This window comes from Lycium barbarum, chromosome 4, assembly GCF_019175385.1.
Source record: "Lycium barbarum isolate Lr01 chromosome 4, ASM1917538v2, whole genome shotgun sequence".
Taxonomy (NCBI): domain Eukaryota; kingdom Viridiplantae; phylum Streptophyta; class Magnoliopsida; order Solanales; family Solanaceae; genus Lycium; species Lycium barbarum.
In genome coordinates, this window is record NC_083340.1 from 45865058 (window position 1) to 45891890 (window position 26833).

The following is a 26833-nucleotide window of genomic DNA, read 5'->3' on the forward strand; positions in this document are numbered from 1 at the left end:
TGCAGGCTTGTCTCCATTGCTTTATATGCTGAACCTGAGGTGTATTTGCTGTGATATGAGAAGGAAAGAGCCAATATTTACTCTTCTTGTTGATTTAGATTGTTACATATCCTTGCTGTTGTTGATTGATTTATCTGAGTCTTGTTATGACTTGTGGCATGGTGTCTTGTATTCATTGACCTTGATATTATTGGCTGATCATGTTCCATATTAACTACTGAATTGAAAATATGTTGAGATTCGTATTGTGATCAGATAATGAGATTAGGCTTTAATTGGATGTGTACTTGTGATAAGGCACTAATGAGATCTTGATTATGAGTTGATGATGGTAATGAAGTTATGCAAGATTTGATACAACTTATGGTTGTTGTGATCTTCATAGCATATTCCTTTACATTCATTGCACTGATTCGTCATTCTTGCATTCATATATGATGGAAATGGTCCGGAAATGATTGATGGAAGACTTATGGAAACTATGAAAGGATATGGAACACTTTGGTTACACAAGACTTAGTTATGAGGTGTGCTTGCCATACTTGGAAGAAAGAGGTGACATAGACTCTTGATGTTGACTGAGATGGGTTGTATGATTCATTCCATAGTTAAACAGATTTATCTAAGTCCTGACATGGCTTACGGCATTCTGACCTGGAGTTTCATTGGAATATGATTTCATTGAAGGATCATGCTTACTTTTGAGTTGATATTTCATCTCGAGGTTTTAGACTTGAACCATATTTGAAAACTCATTCTTGCATACATTATATGTTTAAAAGGCACATCTGACAGGGGATGAGGATGTGGCCTATCTTGATATATATAAGGCACATTTAATAGGGGGTGAGGATGTGATCTGAGGTTAGTTCCGGAGCGAGTTGTACATGGACACCATAGGTCCCTTGCAGGTCATGAATATTGGGCAAACAATACCATTAGCATGTGTGTACAGGTTTGAGGTATTTGGCCAGTGCATTGCATTGCACTGCACATCCTTACATATTATCATGCGCCATCATACGACTTTTTATTTCTAATTTTGTATCGTCGGTTCGTATTATTATGGTAGCATGGATCTGATTACGGACTGGGTTAAATCGATGGGTAGTGACTCTGCCTAGGTCAGAACTTTGGTTGTGATTTTCGATTGAGATTATTATGATAGGATAGACTTGTGGTTTATAAGCTTCGGCTTAGGTGGTTATTTGATTATGGGATATCCTGTGACTTGGTTTGGGTATTATATGCTTACCTGTTTATCTTATTGATTTTATTCTTGTATGCGTGAACTAATCTTAGTCGGCCTATGATGCTTACTCGGTACGTGTTGTTTGTACTGATGCTACTCTTGTTGTACTCTTCTTTTGAGTGCAGAGTTTGTTACTAATTCCAGCTCCTGTCGCCGAGAGTGATCTGAATCTACTTAACAAAGATTCCAGGGTGAGCGTTGGCTAGATCCGCAACCTGGAGACTCTTCCTTTGTATACTTTGTATTTTTCAAACAATATTGTTATACTTGAGATTTTTACTTCATAGAAGACTCTTATCTCGAAATAGTGACTCTTGTAGTAGTCCAGACCTGATTTTGGGGTTGTTATTACTTACATATTTATTATCTATATGATTTGAATCTGGTAGCTAAATTATTGTTTATTTCTGCATAATTATTATAAATGATTAAAATGATTAAAATGATTTGGGAATGGTTCTCCTACCTGGGCGGACAGTGTAGGTGCTACCACGATTCGCGAATTGGGTCGTGACAATTTAGTATCAGAGCCTATGTTACTGGTCTTGAAAGTACAAGATCATGTCTAGTAGAGTCTTGCGGATCGGTACGATGAGCTCCGTACTTATCTGCGAGAAGCTACAGGTCATTTAAGAAACTTCCAATTCTTTTATTCTTTCGTACTACATCATTCCAATTGATATCTAGTGGATTCCAATTGGTATCTGAATTTCATTGTCTTATTCTCCCACGAATAGGGGAACCACATTTTCTAAACATTTATGTGAACGGTTAGTATGTGACATGTGGTGGTAGGGTACGAGATGTGTCATCTTGATTCGAACGAGTGACCTAGTTCAGTGTCACGACCCGACTAGGGGCCGTGACGGGTACCCGGGGCTAACCACCGAGAACCACTCGTTCTACTACTCATCATACTCATTAAACGTTCTTTTATCAAGTTCATTCTCAAATCATAAGAAAAATCATTTTTTTTCTTTTGAAAACATAATTACTTTTATATACATAAGCCTTCCGGCTAACAAAATAGTGTATGTATATCATAATAGAAACCTCGTGAGACCATATAACCCACACCTGCGTATCTACGAGCCTTTACTAGAGTGCTAGACATAGGGACGGGACAGGACCCCGTCGTGCCCAAAATATACATATATACCCAAAAGAATAGTCAAAGGCACCTCCGGAATAATGGAGTGCTCTCAAATCGGCTACTGGCTCCTACGAGTCTGGATCAAGCTCACCTCCTTGTCTACCTGTGGGCATGAACACAGCGTCCAAAGAAAACGGACGTTAGTACGAACATTGTATTGAGTATAAGAGGCATAACGATAATAATACGTCAATGAGATAAAAAAAAAAGCATCAAATATGGAGCAACTGTATCTAACTGTCAATTATAAAAGAAATAATGTATGCCAACTTACTTCATAGTCATCATCATATCATGTATGCATAAATGTATAAGTGTATAAGCAGCCCGTCCGTATAGGTACGGTGTGATAATGATTAACCTGCGTCCAGGCCTCCCGCGTCCGGGATGTAAACTGCCCATTAGTGGTGTGTCTGCCCGGCCATGTAGGCACGGTGTGATCATCCATAAAAATAACATATACTCATCATAATGCATGTATAATAACTCAAAGATAGCTATACTTTATCAAGGTGACCTAAGGTCGTGAACCCCCGATTCCATTATCGGTATTTACAAGTATTCTGCCTCACCTTGAAGGGAATAGTATATGAGGTGAGTGTATTCAATAAATGACATCTTTACTTTATGGTATTCTGCCTCACCTTGAAGGAAATAATGTATGAGGTTAGTATATACAATAGCCGACATCTTTAACTTTATGGTATTCTGCCTCACCTTGAAGGAAATATAATTTAAGGTGAGTGGATACAATGAAGGACATCATTGACTTAATGGTATTCTGCCTCACCTTGAAGGGAGTAGTATATGAGGTGAGTGTATACAACATATGACGTCATTAGTGTTATAGGAACATCATATCATGAACTCATAATGTATCTCTTATCTCAAGTAGCTATTCATGGACATTCACTACCGGAACAGATTGGAACGTTGGTGACGTTGCTTCGGTGTCATGTACTCGTACTAAGTGATAAATGTAGCCCTTGGCTATCATCTTTCTTGCCTTAAGGTAGGAAATAAACCTACCTTTTGGAGATGCTGTATTACCCTTCCATTCAAGCACGGGCTCTCCTGGAAATTGGAATCGAACTATCTTCATTCGGCAATCCACATTAGCATAGCAGGAGGCCAACCAATCCATACCCATAATCACATCTAAATCTAACATTTCCAGCTCAATTAAATCAGCTTTGGTCTGGCGATTGCATAACACAAGTACATAATTTTTATACACTTATCTGGCTATCACGGGATCACCAACCGGATTAGATACCTCAAAAGGTTTGATTGGCTCAGGTTTCACCCCAATACGACCAACAACATACGGAGTAATATAAGATAGAGTAGAACCCGGATCTATCAATGCATACACATCATGGGAAAATATAGATAATGTACCTGTAACCACATCCGGGATGGACTCAAGATCCTGTCGTCCGGCTAACGCATACATACGGGGCTGAGTGGCACCTGAAGTAGATGCTCCCCCTCTGCCTCTACCTCGACCTGCTGACATCTGAAGAGTCTGTCCTACCGGGCGTACTGAAGAGGAACCCGCTGCTGATCTTGTAGGCTGAACCCCAACTCTACCACTCATCGACGGGCAGTCTCGCATCATATGCCCAACCCAGCCACAGGCATAGCAAGCATCCAAACCCTGGCGACACCCTCCGAAATGTATTCTACCGCACTGGCTGCATTGCGGTACTGGGGGTCTCCTCTGGCTATAATCTCCCCCAAACTGAGAATCTGGGGCCCTCGAACTCTGACCCTGTCCTGAACGAAAACGGAATGATCAAATCTCCTACCTGTAAATCGAGGAGGTGCACTAGTCACCGACTGGCCTGAGTACCTAGAATGTGTCTGCCTTGATCCCCTTCTATAATCACTGCCTGCCCCCATAGATCTGGGCTTCTTGCTTGCCTCCTATCAATATCACGATCACCCCTTTGTGGTTGCTGTCGTCCCTCTAAGTTCTGGGCATGGGCTTGTATTCGGGAAATATCCATCCCATCTTGCAACGAAGCCGTCAAACAATCCTTGAACAAATGTGGCCCAAGCCACTCACAAACCTATGTACCTTGTCTCCCATATTGGCCACCATGGTCGGGGCATATCTAGCCAATGAATTAAATTGAAGGCTATAATCCCGGGCACTCATATTTCCTTGCTTTAGACTTAAGAACCTATCCGCTCTAGCTCGGCGAACCTCGGGTGGCAAATAGTAGCGGATGAAAGCATCTACAAATTCTTGCCACACGGGAGGAGCCACATTTTCTTTTCTTGATGCTAGCCAATTATTGTACCATAATACCGCCATATCTCGGAATCCATAAGATGACAACTCCACAGATTCAGTTTCAGAGGCATGAATAATCCTTAATGTTCTCAGCATCTCATCAATAAAACCTTGCAGGTCTTCATCCGGCTTTGACCTGAAAAACTCCGGAGGATTCAAACTTATAAAATCATCGGCTCTGGTACTAGCTGCCCGATCACTTGAACTCACATTCTGCCGCTGTGCCTGAGCAGCAACCAACTGTGTCAATAAATGAATGGCCTCGGTCACTTGTTGACCCGAAGCAACCGATGGAGGAATTGGAGCTGAAGATCCTCTTTGTTCTTCTACATTGGGCGGGGAGAGGAAGTATTAGATAGGGCCTCATTATGTGACTCGCCCTCTTTTACATTCATTGACGGCTCTCTTTCTACCCGCCTTTTTGTAGTAGTCTTGCCCTTCTGGGCGGCTGTAGCTTTTCCTTTCGGCGGCATTTTTGAAATCATAGCATACTATTAGGAGGGGAAAATATTATAACACAGCTCTATCGCACGATCTCTTAAGATGAAAGATGGTCACTTTTCCTAAATGCCCTGTAGCCTCTTGTTTATTAGTGTGGCGCGCAACACACCATAAACAAGACTCTACTAGACACGGCTCGTAGACACTTCCTAGGACTGAACTGCTCCGATACCACTTTTGTCACGACCTGACTAGGGGCCGTGACGGGTACTCGGGGCTAACCACCGAGCACCACTCGTTCTACTACTCATCATACTCATTAAACGTTCTTTTATCAAGTTCATACTCAAATCATAAGAAAAATATTTTTTTTTCTTTTGAAAACATAATTACTTTTATATGCATAAGCCTTCCGGCTAAAAACATAGTGTATGTATATCATAATACCAACCTCGTGAGACCATATAACCCACACCTGCATATCTACGAGCCTCTACTAGAGTGCTAGACATAGGGACGGGACAGGACCCCGTCGTGCCCAAAATATACATATATACCCAAAAGAATAGTCAAAGGCACCTCCGGAATAATGGAGTGCTCTCAAATCAGCTACTGGCTCCTACGAGTCTGGATCAAGCTCACCTCCCTGTCTACCTGTGGGCATGAACACAGCGTCCAAAGAAAACGGACGTCAGTACGAACATTGTACTGAGTATGAGAGGCATAACGATAATAATATGTCAATGAGAAAAAGAAAGCATCAAATATGGAGCAACTGTATCTGACTGTCAATTATAAAAGAAATAATGTATGCCAGCTTACTTCATAGTCATCATCATATCATGTATGCATAAATGTATAAGTGTATAAGCAGCCCGTCTGTTACACTTTGGAAAATTTCTCGTACATGTACAATGAATAGGTTGACGAAGGACATAATGTATGCGGTGTCTCGAGAAGTAAGAAATAGTAATTGATGACCCTAAACGAGATTTTAAAACCATCCGAGATAAGGAAAGGAAGTTGTTAAGAAAAGCGAGACGTATGTTGTATATCGGACAAGAATAATGAGTGACGATTCTGTGATGGCATGATGAGGTCTTAGAGACAAGTAATAAAGCCTTTTAGATTGGTATTGAAGTGGTAAAAAAGTGCTAAGAAGGTTCCATAAGGATCGGAGATCAAATGAGTCGACGAGAACGAAAACGGAATCACTGGGCATTATACGACTCAACCTACGGACCGTATAAATTGTACCAGCCGTATGTTGGACCATATAATTGGCCAAGGATGCCACCAGCCTCTAGACCAAAGTAAGTTTCATGACCATTTCATGTTGTTTAAGGTATTGGAAGGCTAAGATACCCGAATTGTAGAAAAGCATAACAAATGGGTCATAAATGAGTGAATAGTGCCATGAGTGAATGGTAGTTGAATTGAGTCATGAATGTTAGTGTGTTGTAATTATGAATACGTTATAAATGACGTATAGACCATGGAATAGGTGTGAAGTATGCGAAATTATGATGATGAGCTAAAACCACTAAATGTGGAGAAATTGGAGAAAAATGATGGATTTTGCTAAGAGTAGATAAATGAGGAATGTTGATACTATATTGTGAGTGTTGTTGTAAATGTTTGGGAGTTGAAATAGAACATGGGAAAATTAATATAAACAAAGGAAATGCTGCCCAATTTTCTCTAGAAATAACGAAGCGTTCGTATGATCGATTGACTAACTATAATGCGTATTCTCTCGTGAAGGTAGCAACGTTATATTGAAGGAGAACAAGTGAACGATAGTTGAACTAAGAGACAAAGGTATGTGAGGATAATCCTTTTCTTTCTATGGCATGAATCCTATGATATGATTCTTTTCCCTTTCCATGATTCTCCTATATTTCGGAAAGCCAAGAGCCTAAGATCATAAATAGCTATATGAGTCAAAAGATATGATATGACGTTCTTATAAAGTAAATGATGTCGTTCCTTGTATTCACTCACCTTATATACTAATCCCTTCAAGGTGAGGCAGAATGTTCATATATGTTCATAATGGAATTGAGGGTTCACGACCTTACATCACCTCGATAAAATACAGTTGCTCTAGATTCCTTATGCATGTACGATGATAGGCATATTATTATTATAAGTATTTTTTTATGAGCATGTTATAATCATATTACACCGGGCCTAGTTGGTCGGGCAGTAACCGCGAAAGCGGGCAGCTATACGATACACCATGGCCAGTTGGCATGGGCAGACACCACTAGTGGGCGGCATGAGATGGTACCCCGGACGCGGGCTAATGTTACTGATTATCACACCGCACCTATATGGTCGGGCAGTTTTTTTTTATATATATATATATATATATATATATATATGCATACATGAGATGATGATAAGCATAAAAGTAAGTCAGCATGCATTTCTTTTCATATGATTCCCAGTCAGGTACAGTTGCTCCATACTTGTTGCCTCCTTTAGTTCTTGATGTGTTGTTATTGTTCATGCCTCTCATACTCAGTACAACATTCGTACTGACGTCCGTTTTCTTTGGACGTTGTGTTCATGCCCACAGGTAGACAGGGAAGCGAGCTCGATCCGGATTCTTAGGAGCTGTCAGCTAATTGAAAGCACTCCATTGTTCGGAGGTGCTTATGATTATTCTTTTGGTACATATGTATATTTTGGGCATGACGAAGTCTTGTTCCGTCTACATGTATAGTATGTCAGTAGAGGCTCGTAGGTGCGTAGTGTGGGTTAGATGGTCTCACAAATCTACTATAGCATGCGTGTATATATTTTATATATTATTTTGATAGCCTAATGAGGCATTTATATATATATGTATATAAACCAATTGTGTTTTCCCACCGAAAAATGATTTTCATGCAATTATGAATTTGTGAATGATAAAGAAGCGTAAATGACTATGACAAGTGAGGGAATAAGGGGTGCTCGGTGGTCAGCCTCGGGTACCCGTCGCGGCCCCTAGCTGGGTCGTGACAAAAGTGGTATCAGAGCAGTTCGTCCTAGGAAATGTCTACGAGCCGTGTCTAGTAGAGTCTTGTTTATGGTGTGTAGCGCGTCACGCTAATAAACAAGAGGATACAGGGCATTTAGGAATACGACCATCTTTCTTCTTATGAAATCGTGCGATAGAGCCATGCCTAAGATTGTATTCCTCCTAAAAGTGTGTTGTGATTTCAGAATGCCGCCAAGGGGAAAAGCTACAGCCACCCAGAAGGGCAAAGCTACGACAAAGAGGCAGGCGGAAAGAGAGCCTCAAATGAATGTAGATGAGAGCGAATCACAAAATGAGGCCTCGCCCAATGTAGAAGAGCAAGGAAGAGCCTCAGCTCCAATTCCTCCACCAGTTGCTTCGGGTCAACAAGTGACCGAAGCTATTCATCTATTGACACAATTGGTTGCCGTCCAGGCACAGCGGCAGAATGCGGGCCCGAGTGATCGTTCAGCCAGTACGAGAGCCCGTGATTTCCTGACTCTAAATCCTCCGGAATTTTTCGGGTCGAAGTCGGATGAGGACCCACAAGGCTTTATTGATGAGATGTTGAGGACGCTGAAACTCATGCATGCTTCTAAGACTGAATCGGTAGAGTTGGCTTCTTATAGAGTCCGCGATGTGGCGGTATTGTGGTATAACAACTGGATAGCATCGAGGACAGAAAATGCACCTCCTCCCGTTTGGCAAGAGTTTGTTGATGCTTTCATTCGCCATTATTTGCCGCCCGAGGTCCGCCGAGCTAGAGCGGACAGGTTCTTGAATCTAAAGCAAGGAAGCATGAGTGCTCGGGAGTATAGTATGCAGTTTAATTCCCTGGCCAGGTATGCCCTGACTATGGTGGCCGACATGGGCGATCGTGTACAAAGATTTGTGAGCGGATTGGGGCCGCACTTGTTCAAAGATTGTTTGACGGCTTCGTTGCAAGATGGGATGGATATTTCCCGCATACAGGCCCACGCTCAGAATCTTGAGGGATGACAACAGCCGCGAAAGAGTGATCGTGATATTGACCGAGGGCAAGGTAAGAGGGCTAGGTCTATGGGAGCAAGCAGCGAATATAGAGGGGGATCAAGACAGATGTATCCTAGGCACTCAGGACAGTCAGCGACTAGTGCGCCTTCCAGATTTCCAGATAGGAGGTTTGATCGTTCCTCCCAGTCAGGACAGGGCCAGAGTTCAAGGGCCTCAGATTAGCAGTGTAGGGTAGATTTCAGTCAGAGGAGACCTCCGATACCGCGGTGCAGCCAGTGCGGTAAATTACATTCCGGACGATGTTATCAAGGTACGGATGCTTGTTATGCTTGCGGTCAGACCGGGCACATGATGAGAGATTGCCCGTCGGTGAGAGATAGGGTTGGGACTCAGCCCACAGGTTCAGCAGCGGGATCTTCTTCAGTACGCCCGACATCACAGACTCATCAGACTCCAGCAGGTAGAGGTAGAGGCAGAGGGGGAGCGTTTACTTTAGGTGCTGTTCAGCCCCGCGTATATGCTTTGGCTGGGCAACAGGATCTTGAGTCCTCCCCGGATGTGGTCACAGGTACATTGACTATATTTTTCCGTGATGTATATGCTCTTATCGATCCGAGTTCCACTTTCTCTTATGTTAAACTGTATGTTGCTGATTGTATTGGGGTGAAACCCGAGCCAATTAAATCTTTTGAGGTATTCACTCCGGTTGGTGATCCCGTAATAGCGAGGAAAGTGTATAAAAATTATGTCATTGTGATATGTGATCGTCAGACCAAAGCCGATTTGATTGAGCTTGAAATGGTAGATTTCGATGTAATTATGGGCATGGATTGGTTGGCTTCGTGCTATGATAATGTTTATTGTCGGACGAAAATGGTTCGGTTCCAATTTCCGGGAGAGCCCGTACTTGAATGGAAGGGTAATACGGCATCCCCAAGGGGTAGGTTTATTTCCTACCTTAGGGCAAGAAAGATGATAGCCAAGGGCTATATTTATCATCTAGTTCGGGTTCATGATACAGAAGCAGATTCGCCAACTCTTCAATCTGTGCCAGTGGTGAATGAATTCCCAGACGTATTTCCAGGTCTTCCTCCAGAAAGGGAAATTTCTATTCCTCCGTACCGAATGGCTCCGGCAGAATTGAAAGAGCTGAAAGCACAGTTGAAAGATTTGCTTGAAAAGGGATTCATAAGGCCCAGTTCATCGCCGTGGGGAGCACCAGTCTTGTTCGTAAGAAAGAAAGACGATTCCCAAAGAATGTGCATTGATTATAGACAATTGAATAAGGTGACGATAAAGAATAAATATCCTCTTCCGGGAATTGATGACTTGTTTGATCAGCTGCAGGGCGCCAAATGGTTTTCTAAAACAGATTTGCGATCGAGTTATCATCAAGTGAGGGTTAGAGAAGCAGATATCCCCAAGACTGCCTTCAGGAAAAGATATGGTCACTACGAGTTCCGAGTAATGTCGTTTGGGTTGACAAATGCCCCGGCGGTGTTCATGAATCTAATGAATAATGTATTCAGGCCATTTTTGGATATCTTCGTGATAGTATTTATTGACTATATTCTGGTGTATTCTCGCACGGAATTAGAACATGCAGATCACTTGCAAATTGTCCTTGGAATTCTTCGCGCCCGAGAATTATATGCAAAGTTCTCGAAGTGCGAGTTTTGGCTAAATTCTGTGACATTTCTAGGTCATATTATTTTAGATGATGGCATCCGAGTCGACACTCAGAAAATTGAAGCTGTGAAGACTTGGCCAAGGCCTACGACGCCCACAGAAGTCAGTAGTTTCCTAGGTTTGGTAGGATGTTATAGAAGGTTCGTAGAGGGATTTTTATCTTTTTAAGCCCCATTGACGAAGCTAACTCAGAAGTCCGCTAAATTTCAGTGGGACGATGCATGTGAGCATAGTTTCCAAGAGTTGAAGAATAGATTGACCTCAGCTCCAGTGTTAACACTACTAGAAGGGCCAGATGGCTATGTGGTGTATTGTGATGCTTCCGGTGTGGGACTAGGATGTGTATTGATGCAACATGGGAAAGTTATTGCATACGCTTCAAGACAGTTGCAGAAACATGAAAAGAATTATCCAACTCATGATCTCGAATTGGTCGCGGTTATTCATGCGTTGAAGATATGGAGACATTATTTGTATGGGGTGCATGTCGATATCTATACAGATCACAAAAGTCTCCAACATATTTTTAAGCAAATGGAGTTGACCCTACGGCAGAGGCGGTGGTTAGAATTGTTGAAGGACTATGATGTGAATATTTTATACCACCCCGGAAAAGCGAATGTAGTAGTCGACGCGCTTAGCCATCGATCAATGGGCAGTTTATGCGGAGTTCCTTCATAAAAGAAAGAGATGGTTCGTGAGCTCTGCCAATTAGCTAACCTTGGAGTACGGGTGATCGATTCAGAAAGCACCGGAATTAGTATTGATGATCCTACAGCTTCGCCCTTGAATGCTGAAATAGAGGAGCACCAGTATGCGGACGCGAATGTGTCATTACAGGGATGTATCTCGTGGAAAGGAGAAGTCACCATTTGAAGTTTCCATAGATGGGGTCCTTAAATACCGAGGCAGGTTATGTGTGTCGGATGTGGCGAAATTGCGCCAACGAATTCTAGAAGAAGCTCACTATTCTCATTATTCTATTCATCCAGGTGTGACCAAAATGTACCATGATCTTAAGCTAATACATTGGTGGGATGGCATGAAGCGGAACATAGCAAAAGTGGTAGCACAATGTCCAATCTGCCAACAAGTAAAAGCCGAGCATCAAAAGCCAGGAGGATTATTGCAAGCAATGGAAATTCCTACATGGAAATGGGAAGAAATTAATATGGATTTCATTGTAGGATTACCTCGCTCCTGAGGCAAATACGATTCTATATGGGTGGTCGTGGACAGACTCACAAAAGCAGCCCATTTCCTCCCAGTTAGGACCACGTATTCAACGGAAGATTATGCTAGGTTGTATTTGAAAGAAATTGTGCGACTTCATGGTACTCCATTATCTATTATCACGGACAGAGGATCCCAATTTACAGCTAAGTTTTGGAAATCCTTTCAAGAAGGTCTAGATACTCAAATCAAGTTCAGCACAACATTTCATCCACAGACTGACAGACAAGCCGAGCGTACTATTCAGACCTTAGAGGATATGCTACGAGCGTGTGTATTGGATTTTGGCGGTAGTTGGGATGAGCATTTACCCCTTATTGAATTTTCCTATAACAACAGCTATCATTCCGGTATTCAAATGGCTCCATATGAAGCATTGTATAGAAGGAAGTGTAGATCTCCAATTGGATGGTTTGAAATCGGAGAAGCACAATTGATAGGCCCCGACTTGATCCAACAAGCAGTTGAAAAGGTTAAGGTGATCCGAGACCGACTGTTAACAGCCCAAAGCCGTCAAAAGTCTTATGCGGACAACCGCCGACGAGACTTGGAATTTCAAGCTAATGATTGGGTATTTTTGAAAGTCTCGCCTATGAAAGGAGTAATGAGATTTGGTAAAAAGGGGAAGTTGAGCCCAAGATACATTGGACCCTATAGAATCATCCGTAAGGTGGGTCGAGTAGCCTATGAACTGGACTTGCCTTCAGAGCTCGAGTCCGTACACCCAGTTTTTCATGTTTCGATGCTCCGTAAATGTATTGGAGACCCAACAAGAATAGTTCCGGTTGATGAGGTCCAAGTGACAGAAAAACTAACATATGAAGAAGTGTATGTTGCCATTTTAGATAGACAGGTGCGAAGACTTCGAAACAAAGAGGTCGCTTCAGTCAAAGTCCTATGGCGAAACAACAACAGAGAAGAAATGCTTGGGAGGCGGAGGAGAAGATGAAGGCCAAATATCCACATCTATTCCAGTCTCCAGAAGAGGTTCGTGATGACACGCCGAGATCACAAGGTATGTATGCTTACTTTTATGCTTTTGGTCGTGTGTGACCATAGATGCGTTGATGTTGTGATGTGGCCCTGTGAGGAAATAATATTGTGGGTTGTTGTGACAGGTCGGTAGTGCCATGTTATAGGGGAAACTCTGGCGAAATGTTTCTAGAATCCTGAGTGTTTAACATTCGGGGACGAATGTTCCAAAAGGGGGAAAGAATGTTACACTTTGGAAAATTCTTCGTACATGTACAGTGAATAGGTTGACGAAGGACGTAATGTATGCAGTGTCTCGAGAAGTAAGAAATAGTAATTGATGACCCTAAACGAGATTTTAAAACCATCCGAGATAAGGAAAGGAAGTTGTTAAGAAAAGCGAGACGTATGTTGTATATCGGACAAGAATAATGAGTGACGATTTTGTGATGGCGTGATGAGGTATTAGAGACAAGTAATAACACCTTTTAGATTGGTATTGAAGTGGTAAACAAGTGATAAGAAGGTTCCATAAGGATCGGAGATCAAACGAGTCGACAAGAACGAAAACGGAATCACTGGGCACTATACGGCCCAACCTACGGACCGTATAAATTGTACCAGCCGTATGTTGGACCGTATAATTGGCCAAGGAGGCCACCAGCCACTGGAAAAAATTTACGACCATACACACGGTCCGTATAAATAGTACGGACCGTATGTTGGTCCGTATAAAGAGGGTCGGGCATATTTTAAGTTGAAGTATAAGGGACCCTTTCATTTCATTTTTCATTTCACTTCCACCCTCTCTCTCAAGACCACTCTAGAATATTCTCCAAACACTTCAACCACAAGAATACCAAGGCAATCAAAGATCATCAACACCAAATCTATGAAACAAAGTGTATGAAACCTAATTGGAAGTCATCTCCTTCATGAAATTCCAAAAGAGGTGAAGAAGGGTTTTGGTGCTAAAGGAGTAATTCCACTCAAGAATTGTTCAACCATCATCCAAGGTAAGTTTCATGACCATTTAATGTTGTTTAAGGTATTGGAAGGTTAAGATACCCGAATTGTAGAAAAGCATAACAAATGGGTCATAAATGAGTGAATAGTGCCATGAGTGAATGGTAGTTGAATTGAGTCATGAATGTTAGTGTGTTGTGATTATGAATACGTTATAAATGACGTATAGACCATGGAATAGGTGTGAAGTATGCGAAATTATGATGATGAGCTAAAACCACTAAATGTGGAGAAATTGGAGAAAAATGATGGATTTTGCTAAGAGTAGATAAATGAGGAATGTTGATACTATATTGTGAGTGTTGTTGTAAATGTTTCGAAGTTGAAATAGAACATGGGAAAAGTAATATAAACAAAGGAAATGCTGCCCAATATTCTCTAGAAATAACGAAGCGTTCTTATGATCGATTGACTAACTATAATGCGTATTCTCTCGTGAAGGTAGCAACGTGATATTGAAGGAGAACAAGTGAACGATAGTTGAACTAAGCGACAAAGGTATGTGAGGATAATCCTTTTCTTTCTATGGCATGAATCCCATGATATGATTCTTCTCCCTTTCCATGATTCTCCTATATTCCGGAAAGCCAAGAGCCTAAGATCATGAATAGCTATACGAGTCAAAAGATATGATATGACGTTCTTATAAAGTAAATGATGTTGTTCCTTGTATTCACTCACCTTATATACTAATCCCTTCAAGGTGAGGCAGAATGTTCATATATGTTCATAATGGAATCGAGGGTTCACGACCTTACGTCACCTCGATAAAATACAGTTGCTCTAGAGTCCTTATGCATGTACGATGATAAGCATATTATTATTATAAGTATTTTTTTTATGAGCATGTTATAATCATATTACACCGATCCTAGTTGGTCGGGCAGTCACCGCGAAAGCGGGCAGCTATACGATACACCATGGCCAGTTGTCATGGGCAGACACCACTAGTGGTCAGCATGAGATGGTACCCCGGACGCGGGAGGCCTGGACGCGGGCTAATGTTACTGATTATCACACCGCACCTATATGGTCGGGCAGTTTATATATATATATATATATATATATGATATGCATACATGAGATGATGGTAAGCATAAAAGTAAGTCAGCATGCATTTCTTTTCATATGATTCCCAGTCAGGTACAGTTGCTCCATACTTGTTGCCTCCTTTAGTTCTTGATTTGTTGTTATTGTTCATGCCTCTCATACTCAGTACAACATTCGTACTGACGTCCGTTTTCTTTGGACACTGTGTTCATGCCCACAGGTAGACAGGGAGGCGAGCTCGATCGGAATTCTTAGGAGATGTCAGCTAATTGAAAGCACTCCATTGTTCGGAGGTGCTTATGATTATTCTTTTGGTACATATGTATATTTTGGGCATGACGAAGTCTTGTTCCGTCTACATGTATAGTATGTCAGTAGAGGCTCGTAGGTGCGTAGTGTGGGTTAGATGGTCTCACAAATCTACTATAGCATGCATGTATTTATTTTATATATTATTTTGATAGCCTAATGAGGCATTTATATATATATATATATACTAATTGTGTTTTCCCACCGAAAAATGATTTTCATGCAATTATGAATTTGTGAATGATAAAGAAGCGTAAATGACTATGACAAGTGAGGGAATAAGGGGTGGTCGGTGGTCATCCTCGGGTACCCGTCGCGGCCCCTAGCTGGGTCGTGACACCGTCCGTATAGGTATGGTGTGATAATGATTAACCTGCATCCAGGCCTCCCGCGTCCGGGATGTAAACTGCCCACTAGTGGTGTGTCTGCCCGACCATGTATGCACGGTGTGATCATCCATAAAAATAACATATACTCATCATAATGCATGTATAATAACTCAAAGATAGCTATACTTTATCGAGGTGACCTAAGGTCGTGAACCCCCGATTCCATTATGGATATTTACAAGTATTTTGCCTCACCTTGAAGGGAATAGTATATGAGGTGAGTGTATTCAATAAATGACATCTTTACTTTATAGTATTCTGCCTCACCTTGAAGGAAATACTGTATGAGGTGAGTATATACAATAGACGACATCTTTAACTTTATGGTATTCTGCCTCACCTTGAAGGAAATAATATGTTAGGTGAGTGGATACAATGAAGGACATCATTGACTTAATGGTATTCTGCCTCACCTTGAAGGGAGTAGTATATGAGGTGAGTGTATACAACATACGACGTCATTAGCGTTATAGGAACATCATATCATGAACTCATAATGTATCTCTTATCTCATGTAGCTATTCATGGACATAGACTATTAGCTTTCCGGGATATAGAAGATTCATAGAGAAGAAGGAAAGTCATACAATAGGATTCATGCCATAGAAAGAAAGGACTAGCCTCACATACCTTTTACGTTTAACTAATCTATCACTTGTTTGTTCTCCGTTGATGCCCACGTTTCTACCTTCAAGAGAAGTCGCATGAACATTAGCTAATCGATTACTTAAACGTGTTTACTAAGGCTAAAGAAAATTGGGCAGCATTCCCTTTGTTTATACAAATTTTCCCATATCATATATCAACTCCCAAACATTCATAACAACATTAACAATATAATAGACAACAATCATCATTCATCTACATTATCCGCATTTCATAATTCCTCTTCAATTTCTCCATAATTGTGGATATAGCTCACTATCGCGTTTTCTCATATATAGCACTTATTCTATGGTCTAAATGTCATTCACAACATACTTACAACCACAACATACCAATATTCATAATTCAATCCAAACCTTCACCCCACAATGTCACTATTCCCACATTTATGACCCACTTCCTATATCTTTCTACAATCCAGGTGTTTTTAACTTTAAACACCTTAAACAACATGTAAATACCATAAATCGTACCTTAGATGGTGTAGGAATAAGATTTGGGTGGAAATATTTCACTTGAGCAAAACCCTAGTTTCACTTCCCATGGAATTTCTTGACTTGGATGAACTTTGATGTGTTTCTTACACTTGTTTCTCTTGATTTGATGTAGTTGATCATCAATTTATCATGAATTCGTGTATATTGAGTGTGTGGAAGGTTCTAGAGAGTTCTTGAGCTGTGTAGAAGAAGAATGAAATGAATTTAATGTGTTGAAACCCTTATATCAACTTTTAAAAACTGTCCCGACAAGATTCTACGGACACTTATACGGTCCGTATAAATTTATATGGTCCGTATAAGTGACTGTGAAACTGCTCCAGTAACCATCTCATTCGGTATCAATTTGACGGCACATTATACGGTCCGTATAAGTGACCGTGAAATCACCCTCCTCAATAACTTCATTCTGTGACAATCCTACGGTCCATTATACGGACCGTATAATCGACCGTATAACTCATCCTTTCACTGATCTTTTTCTTGTCACTTCGTTTGATCTCCAATCCTTAGGGAACCTTCTTAGCACTTGTTTATCACCTTATTAAAAATCTAAGGGACGTTATAACTCTTCTCCAAGGTACCATTTAGTTATCATTAACTCGTTCCTCGTAATTTATTTCCGATACACATCGTATGCCTTGCCTTTTGTCGGCAAACCTTCTTCTCTTACGTCAAATGTCGTTGAATCTCGATTAGAATCCTCAAATGCTATTTCTTACTTATCGAAACATCGTATACGTCGTGCCTTTTTGCTAGCCTATTCACTGTACATCAATGGGTAATTTTCTGAGGTGTAACATTCAGTTCCCAGTTATGACTTGAAATGTCAGTTGTGTGGGTTGTGATTTAGACCCGGTTATTTTTCCATATTCTTGGAAGGATGGGAGTGATAATGCAGGGGACCGCGTGATCCCCGTATTTTCAGTGATTAGTTACTCGGGAGTCGCAGAAGTGCATTTGTAACTTAACAAGTATGATTTGTTAGAGATAAGATTGGTGCTGGGAATAAGTTTCAACTTCATCAGGGTATTGTGATGGTGTGCATGGCACGAATGTAAGTTCGCTAAGGATCATAGGATTTAGACAAACGTGTAGTTACTGTGAGTAATAAAGAAGAGAAATTGGGAATAAGGACATGAAGGACGACTTTATGTGAAATGCATAGCAAGGGAGATTCTTAGGGCATTAGGGTGTGAGTACTTTGGTGTTAATGGGACGGAGGTATAAGAAGAAGGATATGGATAGATTAATCTCCGCCAATAAGAAAGGAACAATTGGTATCTGACATGCTCGTCGAGTAAGGTTGCAAGTTGTACGAGAGTGGATTGCGTATTCAATTGTAAAAATTTAAGTTGGGTTTCGACGTGACAATGTGGTAGTGGTTTGTTGCTTCTTTCAGGAATGTGGTTATCTATTTTAGATCGGGAAACTAGTGTTACTTGTGCTGAGTGAAGACTTAAGATTTTGGGAAGCTGTGGTCCTAGTCCTTCAGTAAAGGGTATGTTCACCGGTTCTTCATGTTTAGAGGAATGATAAAGATATCGTGGAATCGATAACTAGTTGATTTGAGGATTATGTTGTGGGCGTACATGATAGAATAGACATAAGGGTCCAGTGTTGAGTTGATATGTTTGGTTATGCCGTGAGCCAGTGGTTGATTAATAAAATGACTCTAGTGTTAGTCAAGTATAAGATTTAGTGCTCAAGGAGCTATCGGGTGCTGCATATAATACTGGATTTGAGTCAAGAGCCTCGTACCTATTGTGTATGTTCGGCTAGTTCCTGCTACGACTGGTGTTACTACTCGGTTGAGTTAATCGAATGGAATGGATAATTGCATGAATGACTAGAGGTGTTCTGGTTTGACAATTACGGCGTTCGAAGTGATAAATCAATAATGAGGTCTGAATAAATTTGAGTTGTGGAGAACATTTCGGAATTTGAGTTAAGGGAATTTGAGCAAAGGCACCTTGGTGGATATAAGTCAGAGCAGTAGTAGGACTGTATATATGATATACTGGATTTAGAAAGTTTCAATTTTAGAGATGAGTGAGTTAAGGGAACTCGAGGGTGTAGAATGTGTGACATGCTACCATCTCCATGATTGACTCGGTTAGTTGGCAAGACTTATGATGTGTTACATTCTGTCGAGTGGGTTCGAGAAATGGTTAGACGGTGACGATGTTTGTGAGTTGATTGGAAATAGGGATTGAGGAGTCAAAAAAAGTAAAGTTTATTGAGAATCGGTAAAAATAAGGTACACCTTCGAGATTACTTGGGTCAATTTAGGGCATGGAGATGTTGCCTTACATATTTCAGATGATGTGTGATCGTGAGTATACTTAAGGAAAAGAGTCTACAAAAAAAGGACTAAGTGATATGACAGAGTTTCGTGATCAGCGACTAGCGAGAAGCAAAATTCTGGTAACCGACAGGTTAAGGCTTATGGGAAGTGGTTTGTATGATACAGGGTTTGATATTTTCGTAACACACTACAGTGGAGGAGTTAGTGTGGGTTAAAGGAGAGGGTTTCTGGAAATCCCTATAACGTGATGGTTAGAGTTGTATCTTCGAGACGAGACCGTATTTGAGGTAATGTGTTATGTTATGGGTATTACTAACTTGAATAGCTTGAGTAAGCATTTTTAGAATATTAAAGGACTAGAATTAGTCACCCCAGATGGGTGATAGGACTGTGATTGGTTTCAGAAAGTTTGGGTCGGTTCGATTGACTATTGGTGGTATTCGGAAAGATGTCAATTTACTTCCAGGGGTCAGTTATTCGAACAGTTTTAAAGGTGTATGTCGGGGCTTAGTAATGATCGAGGAGGTACTATGGTTGTGAGAAGTCTTCAGAGTGTTCAGATGGTTCTTTACGAGTTTGGCTTGGCGACGTATTCAGTGGTATGTATTCTGTAGTGTGATTTGAGATTTAAGAAGACTTTGAACTAGCCAAGTCAGCTGGGAGTAAGATCAGTTTTGACAGAATCGTGTATAGTTCTCGGATGGGGCAAGGATTCTTGTCTAGCAAGAGTAAGTCATGGTTTCGAGCTATGACTGTGTCTATATCTAAAGGTTTGTCTCATTTTGAGAAATATTTGTAGGACCTATTGATCGCGTTCAGAGGTATGATTTATAGAATCAGAGAATTCCAACAGAAACAGTCCTTATATTCGGGGATAAGTTGTGAAAGAAATTCGAGTATGGGAATTATGGAAAATTGGATCTTTGAGCTAAATTAAAGAAGCTTGAGTGATAAGGTGATCAAGTAGTGTTTTGGCCCACTTATTGTCGTAGAGGCTTCCGGGTGGTTATAATACAGGTTTATGGCTTACCGTTAGCCTATGCTCCCCTTCTTCGTTCTAGTATAAACGATTGTTTAATTGGTATCCGATGTAACAACCCACTAGGTCGTTAGGAGCGTTTTGACTATTTTACCCCTGATAGTTCATTTCCCAGACTAGGAGCGAGTCTATTGAGAACTTAAAGATTTAGAATTTCAAAGCAAAGGCTTGCGATAGTATTTTTCACACTTGTTCGAAAACTTGTTTTACTTTCATTGGAGGTTGACTTAGTGAATTAGACCTCCGTTAGGGATTCCGAGGCCACGGGTGAGTCCGTAGCAGATTTTTACTTATGTGTGCTTTTCTGGTTTATGTACGTTGGGCCTCTGATTGAATTCGGGATTTTGGGTGGAAACTTGGTGAAAAATTAGAGTTTCTGGTTCTGATGTGACCGCTGCAGTGGACATACAACCAGTCCGCCACAGCGGGACGCCAGTCGCCGCCATAAGGATTCAGAGTTGATGAGGTCCGCCGTAGCGGTGGGTCAGACCGCTACAGCGAGATCGCTGCAGCGAACATAGTGACTGCTGCAGCGGTCCACGGGAGGCAGAAACCCACTTTTATATTGACAATTTCGAGTCATTGGTCCCATAACTCCAAAAATGGTTTCCAAGAGAGAAAGAGGCGAATATTCTATAGCTTTGGCCGCTTCTCCTTGAGGGTAAGTCTTAACCATTACTTGTTCATTTACCTTCATTCTTTAAGTTTTCATGGTTAGTTTTAAGGTCCATTAATGGTGGGTAAAAGCTCTAGAACCTTAAATTCATGAAACCCTTATTGGAAATTATGGAATATGATTTATATTACTGTTTATATCATCTAGAAGTATAGGTTAACACTTTCTAGGATGGGCATTTCATAATCATTGTGAAAATTATATATTGAGACTTAGGGTTTCACCCAAATTGGGGTTTTTCCTAAAATTTGTTTTGAAAGGTCTAAAGTGGTTAGAAACCTTTAAATTGGAAGATTATGATTGTTGAGATTGAGATTATGATAAATTTACCATTACAGTAATGGTTCACGCAATCGAAAGGGTAGAAGTAATTAGGTTTTCTTTCCCAATTGTTGTTTTGTTTGAGTAGATGATCTGTGGCTTACTTAGCATTATGGTCTATCGTTATTTACTAGACTACCATAGTTCTGAGGCGTTTCGGAAACACAAGGCTCGTGTGGAGTAGTTCGTGGCTTCTGTTCTGAATTCAAAGTAGGTTACAGCTTACTTTAGTTATACTTTGATTAGCGAAACGTATTTATTGTATAGAATTGACGGGAGAAAACATGATTAGGTCTTCATACATAGTGTTTGGTTGGATATTATCTAGGTTGGTACGATTTCGGATTATGCAGGCTTGTCTCCATTGCTTTATGTGCTGAACCTGAGGTGTATTTGCTGTGATATGAGAAGGAAGCTTTTTATTGATTGAGATAGTTACATATCCTTGCTATTGTTGAGTGATTTATCTGAGTATTGTTATGACTTGTTACACCCCTCGGTTTCGTAATGGTAGAACCTATGGTTTCCTAATCGGGTATGCCTTTGGAATAGAGATCCGAGCCCGAGGTTAGAGGTAGAAAGTGTCTTGCCCCATGTACAAGGGTACCAGCAGGTATTCCTAGCAATTTATGGAGTTAGAAGTTGAACGAATCGAATCAACACGATTTGAACTGAATCTGAGAAAATCTGCAGACACCAGTCATCGTCGACATGGTCGATAGACCGTCGATGTGCGGCGTCGACAAAGTTCCGCAGCTGGAAAGCTGCAGGCGTAGGTCAACGGAGCAAGTCCACAAACCGTCGACCCACTCGTCAAACCGGACAGTTGTAGCCTTTTTGATTTCGAGTATAAATATGTGGTTCACGACCCTATTTCATATTTTCCTTCTTCCAAATCAGAGAAAAACCCTAATATTTCTCTCCCAACATTTCCTATCACATTAGTGAAGATTTGGTATGATCCTAGTCCGTGAACCCGTGCTTGTCAAGGAGAAGGTTGTTCCTAGGGTTTCTTCAAGATTGTGAAACTTAGTGTCACGACCCAACCCCGTAGGCCGTGACTAGTGCCCGATCTGGGCACTCAATCACATTCTAGTATATAGCAGAAGCCGACAAGGCTTTAGTTCCAATTTAGATAATCTCCAGAAAAATTTCGGCAGAGTTTCCTTTGTTTTACGGACTATCCCATATACCCTGCACGCAGAAAATACCAACAAAGGCCACACAGGGCCAACAGAGTAACATTTAAATATATGCGGACCGGCCGCCGCGGCGAATGTGATCGCCCAAACACAACATATACACACAGCTGTACAGAAAGATCCCAACCCACAAACATGTCCACAGACCTCTAACAGACCGACAGAATCATATGACGGGACAGGGCCCCGCCGTACCCATGAACGAGAATATACATATATAGAAGTGACAGACTATACCAAAAGATGGCTCTGAGTAAAAGAGCGCTCCAAAAATAGCAGAAGGAGATCCTAAGCGGACGGATCAGCAAATCTGTCGTCGGTACCTGCGCGGCATGAAAACGCAGCCCCCGAGGAAAGGGGGTCAGTACGTAATATGTACTGAATATGCAAAGCCTGAATTACAGAAACAAGATCATAACTGGTACAGAACGTACAGAAAGTAAGCAGAAAATCCAAAGTATCAAACACATATTTTCAAAACATGCAGAGTGTGTACAGAAACATATGTCATATCAAATCCGGCCCCTGCCAAGGGACTCGGCAGACAGAACGTGGCCACCCTCCCGAAGCTGGTGCCACAACACAGAAGAATCAGAATAGGGGCATAACCCCGTAACATAATATGTCATATCAGATGGCCATAGTAAATCATATCAGAACAAACGTACATGGCACAACATACTCCACAAACCCATGTACGCGTATACCTGCCCCCTCACATCGAGGCACGGCGAACAATGCAAAGGATCGCGCTTGACAACATATCCTGGCCCGGGCTCAGTGTGGGAAACATTGGGGCATCCACGAATGGAGTAGTGAGAGATTAATGCAATTAAAATATCATGAATGTTTCCATAGACTCGATGAGGCATATCAAAGACAAACCGATCCAATGAAGTCGGAAGGAATCATAGTAAATGAGTTTCGAGTATCAAAACAATTTATCAAACTTAATGGAATATTTAAAACAACGTTTGTTAGGTAATTAGAATGGTAGTCAAAACGTTTCTTTTAAGAACTATTCGAAAAGAAGACTTAAGTACATTAAGGGCAAAACCGGGAATAGTGGGCCCACCTCGGGACAAGCAAGGTGATGGGTCCAAATTACGCCCTTTAAGCTTATGGGATCACCTATAAAGGTTCTACGGACATTCTGTAGCTTTCCAAGGAGTTTAGAGAAGGTTTGCATAATTTCCAAGAAAACATACCAAAAGAGTTCAATCTTACTGAAAGAAAAAGTGATAGTTTCACCTGCGGATTCCGAGGGGCAGAAAGTCTTTCGAGGCCCGAATTCGATCCTAATACCCTTAGGCATGCCAAAAGAAGGATCGGGGTAGCTTTACATACCTTTTGAGCTTTTTAAGCCTATCCAAGCTCACTCTCCATTTCGTCGAAAATCTGCAAATGGTCACATTTACCAATTGTAAGCTATAGATGCTACGAATTCAATTCAACTCATATTTGTCTACCGAAATTTCGGCAGCACTTCCCCTATACATATATCACCCCCGAGAATTCAACTCGGCTCACAATCATCAACAACAACCCAAACAACAACATCAACATCAACAACAAACACTCGAAACACAATATGGCACAACTAGTTCTACTTGCCGACATAATGCCATAACCTTTACTTTAACCTTAACTTTCAAACTAATCTCGACGATTTCACATTCATTATCAATCTAGATCACCACAACATAGTTTAGAAGCATTTCATATCGTTTCTACACTATAGACACAAGATATACAAAGTATATACACTTTCCGCCAAAACCATAATTTATCCGGTTCTTCTAATCTTTAACATACACATTCATAACTCAATTCCATCTTCTATATTCATCAACAATCATCATAGTTTGCACCCTAACAACTTAATTCCATAATGTCATAAAATCATAGGCAAACGGCATAAGTCCTCACACTCCATTTCACTGCAGCTTACATCATTTTTCCCTCATTTACAATGCAAGAATCACAACAACACAATTAACATATTAAACAACATTTAAACCATTTCCATTTCATCATACCTAACCCTACGGCCAACATGTAGTTTTTCCAACTTTCACCAAATTCATTCGACTTTTCTTTCCAATATTAATTCCACCCTACTCACAACTAAAATAAAACATGAAATTCAACTCATTCCAACTACACATCATAATGCATATACACGGCCACATGCACACATGTACACCCACTTTCTAAACTTCCATGTTACCATATTTTCTACTCATCTCTACTTAATACAACATAAACAAAGGCTTTATAACATATAAAAGAGAATGAATCCTTACCTTTTCTTCCAATCTTCTTCACTTGGGTAACTTGTCAATTTGAAGACCCAAGTCCTCCTTCTTCCAAACCAACTACACCACGTTGTTAAGAGACCTTGAATTAGTATAAAAACCACAAGATAATAATTTTTGGAGGGAGATTTGTGAGGGTCAAATTTTCTATGGCCAACCCGTGACCTTCTCTTCTTGCTCTCTTTGTTTGCTTTGTTCTTTCTTCTATGTTTCTTGAAGGGTCTAAGGGATAAAGGCCACTATATATTTAATTGTAGCACATGGAAAAAAATTTGTGAAGTGTGGTGGGCTTGGGCCTCACTTGGCCGGCCACCCCCTCAAGTCTTGGGCTTTGATTTCAATTCAATTTTTTAGCCCAATGACTTGTGAATCAAATTTTGTAATTCCCGAAACTAATTTCCAAAATTCCAAATTTGCCCTTAGTCTTCCTCGACACTTCCACATTAATATTCTTTCATGCACAACTCTTATGTTAAATGTAACCAATTATGACTTTATTTCATACAAGTCAAGATTATTTCTAATTTTCCAAATGCGCGAAAATACGGGATATAACATCCTCCCCCCCTTTAGAACATTCGTCCTCGAATGTTAAATTAATCTTATAGGGTTTGAAAATACTTTGGGGGAAGTTTCTGTTTATAGACAGCACATGCGGCACACATTTATTATTGAAATAGAATTTAGCAAGGATTCAAGATTACCTGTGGGCGTAGGGAACAAATGAGGATATTTCTTCTTCATCTCCTCTTCGGCCTCCCAGGTCATTTCTTCCCTATTGTTGTTCCGCCATAACACCTTAACAAAGGCTACATCTTTGTTCCGGAGCTTTCTTACCTGGCGGTCCAAGATGGCTACGGGCTGCTCCTCGTAAGATAATTGCTCCGTCACCTGAATATCATCTGCCGGAAATATTCTGGAGGGATCACCAATGCATTTGCGGAGCATAGAGACATGGAATACTGGATGTACCGCTTCCAAATCAGATGGAAAATCTAACTCATAGGCGACATTCCCAATTTTCCGCACAATCAAATAAGGCCCAATATACCGCGGACTAAGTTTACCCTTTCTGCCGAACCGCATCACGCCTTTCATAGGCGATACCTTCAGAAATACCCAATCACCAACCTGGAATTCCAAAGGACGACGTCGTTTATCAGCGTATGATTTCTGTCGACTCTGGGCTGCCAATAGCCGCTCCCGAATAAGTTTCACCTTATCAACTGCCTGCTGGATCATATCTGGGCCAATTAACTCTGTCTCGCCAATATCAAACCAGCCGATAGGTGACCTGCATTTCCTACCATATAAAGCCTCGTACGGAGCCATCTGGATGCTGGAATGGTAGCTGTTATTATAAGAAAATTCAATCAATGGCAAGTGATCCTCCCAGCTACCTCTGAAATCAATAACGCAGGCCCGCAACATATCTTCAAGTGTCTGGATAGTGCGCTCGGCCTGTCCGTCACTCTGAGGATGGAAAGCTGTGCTCAGGCTCAGCTGAGTCCCTAATCCTTCCTGAAAAGATCTCCAGAAGTTCGCTGTGAACTGAGCACCTCTGTCCGTGATAATAGATATAGGAACTCCATGAAATCGCACAATTTCTTTAATATAAAGCCTGGCATAATCCTCAGCAGAGTAAGTAGTTCTGACGGGAAGAAAATGGGCTGATTTTGTCAGCCTATCAACAATAACCCAGATGGAATCATACTTCCGTGGAGTGCGAGGCAACCCTGTAATGAAGTCCATATTAATGATCTCCCACTTCCACGTCGGAATTTCCATTTCCTGCAACAGTCCACCCGGTTTCTGGTGTTCAATCTTGACCTGCTGACAATTGGGACACTGGGCGACGAACTCTGCGATGTCCCGTTTCATGCCATCCCACCAGTATAAGCATCGGAGATCATGGTACATCTTCGTAGACCCAGGATGGACCGAATAGCGAGCATAATGTGCCTCGCTCATAACCTGCTGCCGAAGG